Here is a 3,875-nt window from a genome sequence, read left to right as displayed (position 1 = left end):
GTACGTGCAGCGGCATTATGATAAACAACCAATGTGAACAAGTACGTTGACCGGCAAGGGGTATATGGACGAGGTCACTGAAGGTAATCTAGCTAAGTGTTTTGAGATGTTCTGCATGACACCTGAGTTGCTGTTACATTTAGTAGACGAGTTGGCTCGACATGGTTACTTGAGGGACGGACAAGGTGGGGGTGAATACCACTCAAGCTGTGGCCATGTTATTGTTCATACTTGGACACAACACCCGTTATAGATGTGTTGCAGACAGGTTTCAGCACTCAACAGAAACCGTGTGCTGGCATTTTCGTCGGGCGTTGCGGGCTGTCCACGCATACGCGAAACATCTAATTAAACCTGATCAGAATGTCACAAGCCTCCCCGAACATCTTCAAGTGAACAAGTACTGGTCATAGTTTGAGATACAAAACATTCCCTTACTTAACTAACTTCGCATAACAGTAAAATAACATGATATTTGATGTGTGCTTGCTAAGATTAATTAAAACTTGAGTGTGTAGAGATGTGTAGGAGCAATTGATGGAATGCACGTGATTGCCCGACCTCCCGCAAATGAGACTCAAGCACATAGGGACCGCAAGAGCCTTATAACAACTAATGTGCTCTGTGTGTGTGTGTAACATGGACATGCAGTTCACATATGTCCATGCTGGGTGGGAGGGCAGTGCGAATGACTCAAGGGTTTTCGAGGAAGCGATCAATGACCAGAAGCATGGATTCCTATGGCCACCAACAGGTACTATCCATTACTGTAACCTTAACTAAAGTTATTTATCCTCCATTGTAAGTAGTATGTTTATGAACAACTTAATTGCATACTGGCTGATTGTGTGTGTGTGTAGGGTCGTACTACTTGGTGGATTTGGGCCTACCAATTGGCACTAGTTTTCTCCCCTCCTCACAAGTCAACTAGGTACCATGCTCAGGAATCCCGCTCAAGCGGTAGACGGATAACATTGAAGAAAGAGTTGTACAACTACAGGCACTCGTCCTTGCGGATGGTTATTGAGCGGTCTTTTGGCACGCTGAAGGCCCGTTTCCCCATTCTGAATTTAATGCTAAACTTCAAGCCAATTAGGCAGCGTTATGTCATTGTTGTGTGTTGTACTCTACACAATTTCATACGCATGAACAATTGGAGTGATGAATTGTTCAGAACAATAGGGGAGAGTGTTGGCGAAGGTAGTGCGACCAATAACGAAGGCAATGGCGATGCTGGACCATCAACAAGCTCAATAACCCAAAGGCATGTACTAGAAATGTCAAGTGCATCGAAGAGAGCGATGGGCCAATTTCGGGACAATATTACTGACGCAATGTGGGACGATTATGTTGCCCATGGCAATGTGAGATGATTATATGTTGGCCGTGGCAATTGATCATTTACTTCGCTGCAATTTAGATGCTATGGCTTTGCAACGTAATTGTTTTTGGAACTACTGTAGGGTCAAGGAAATATTTCTTCACGTAGGTAGAGGTAGAACTTAGTTAAACTTGTACAAAACACACTATTTTGGAATGACATGAAATTGTGTAGATATGTTCTTGCCATAATTATGTAACATAATTCGAATGTATCAATTATTATAAGAAATGTTTTTGGACCATGGTATACCCACAGCATGTGTTCACACCTATTGTCATTACTATAAAAACTATTTTTGGACCATCAAACATCAAAAAATATTGCCACTACTATAAGGAAATTTCACATTACTTGAGTGCATGCTATGAGATGCATAAAGTAGTTCACCATCAAAAAAAAAAAAGAAATGCTAACACACGTGACCAGTAATGTACAGAACACACTTCAACCCGTGTGTTAAATCACCTTATAAAATATATAGGAACTCAAAACAGTAATCATTAATGTACATAACACACGTGACCGTAAATGGGTCATGGCCCCCAAAAACAATAGAGAATACAAAATAAACCCTAACTACAGTCTAAGACAAAGTAAAGCTAGCCTATACTTGTAGACCTTGTCTTCAGCAATCCGGAGTGCGAGCTGTGTTTTTTCAACCTTGCGCTTTGATATCCTAAGAACGTCCCATGCTTCTGCTTACCTTGCATGAGCCTCATCCCTTTCGTTTCTTGCAGCCGGTGCCTCAGCCTTATATCTCGTAAACCTTTCATGGACAAGTGGTGCCGTTGCACGGCCATGTGGGCATGTGTTCTTGTCCATCCATTTGAAGAACATACATGCCTGATCAGAGTCCTACATACAACAATGAAGGCATATATATGATGGTCAGCAAAGAAAATGACAAGGCAAATACATAACAACACTATCTTTTAAGCTAGAGAGTAAGTAGACAAACACTTCTACAGACAGCAAGAAAACCAAAGAGTGAAATTTTCTTAATTAACCATTTTCTTTTCTTTTTTTCTTTTAAAAAAGAGGCAATTGAAATGAGGAGCAAAATTCCAAATTCAAAGAAGAAAAGTATATGGACACTCAAAGGTATTGCAACTTCATCCCCTTCACAAATAAAAGACACTAGAAGAACCAATGTTTTGCATGGTGGTAAAGAATGAATATAATATATAAAAGCTATAACAGTCTTCATGATAATAATTAGAAAAATCAGAAAAAAAAAAAATCAAAATAATCACGAAATACTAACCGGCGACCAATGCTGACATCCATAAAACCGCCTACCAAAATTACAGATAGATAGAGAGGTCCTTTCCACACATCGATCCATATCACACATTTGGCCGCAAGAAGTTGACTCATAAGTAGTGGCAAAAGACATTCCATTGTTGAAGAGTATAACAAAAAAGAAAAGAATAGATGTGTCATCCATTGGTCAAGACAAGGTGCTCAATAAAATTTCTGTGGATCAATTCAGGTATAAACAGGGGTTTTGTGTGTGTGTGTGTGTTAGTGTTGTGCCCTTAGATTTTGGACAAAAGCTTAGTCATTGCTGTTGTTGTTGTGCCCTTAAAAATCATGTTGTGTTTGATAACTCAAGTTCTTAGCTACTTGCATCTGATGTTGAACTTTACGCTTAAAGCTCCATTCTCTTATACTGAAGCATGTGGTCTGGATCATTTGATAAAGGATAAATGATTAGCAGAACATGCCTGAAGTCCATTTTTTTACATTTGACAAAGAATACATGACTAGCAGAACATTCTTGTGCTTCAGTAACTGATGTCTGACAGTGGCTGACTTTCAGCTTTAATTAATTGGAAATTGGGTTTTGGTTTGATGTAGAAATTATGGGTTGGTTGGAGTTTAAACGCAGAAAGTATTGAGAATTAGGTTTGAGATTTAATAGACTAATAGATATGTTCACAAGTCTAATTTCATTTCATCTATAGACCCTTTTTTTAGTCATAATCTTTAGATCAATCAGAGAAAAGTAAAGAGAGAAGAAAAAAGATTAATGAGGCAAGTAGAAGATGAATGAGAAATATTTTTTTTATTGATAAGGTACACATGCCCTTGAAGGGTTTGGAACCCGCAATCTCATCCTCCACTCGCTCTCATGGGAGGAGGAGGTGCCATTAGCCAGAACTCATTGACTGAATGAGAAAGAAATAGAAAACTAGAAACAAGAGAGAGGTACCAAGGGGGTTGAACAACGCTCTAAGTTGTCAATTTTCAATAATCTACCATGCTCTCCAACGTGATAATTGCAATTTACAACCCTTATGTAATGCTGCAGAAAGCATTGCAAGAAAGGATAAAGGAAACAAACAAAAGCAAACAGAAAAATGCTGGTTAGTGAAGATACTCTCTCTAGTCAGGCACACCAACTCCTAAATAAGATCTAAATTTGCCAAACTGTGCAACCAGCAAGAGTGATCAATATCTACTATGATTTTTGGAAATGGACAAGGGT

The 3,875-nt window shown here is 39.0% G+C and overlaps 1 long non-coding RNA gene across 1 annotated transcript; it reads right to left on the bottom strand.

Moving 5' to 3' along the window:
• Positions 1-1,813: 1,813 nt before the first annotated feature.
• On the bottom strand, positions 1,814-3,396 carry LOC142615446 (uncharacterized). The gene is made up of 2 exons (XR_012840758.1): positions 2,649-3,396; positions 1,814-2,239 (listed from the first exon to the last, which is right to left on the bottom strand). It is a non-coding gene; the product is annotated as an uncharacterized LOC142615446 (long non-coding RNA).
• Positions 3,397-3,875: the final 479 nt, after the last annotated feature.

The sequence above is a fragment of the Castanea sativa genome, chromosome 11 (genome assembly GCF_040712315.1).
Source record: "Castanea sativa cultivar Marrone di Chiusa Pesio chromosome 11, ASM4071231v1".
Lineage (NCBI taxonomy): Eukaryota > Viridiplantae > Streptophyta > Magnoliopsida > Fagales > Fagaceae > Castanea > Castanea sativa.
This window is presented reverse-complemented; position numbering and strand designations above follow the sequence as displayed.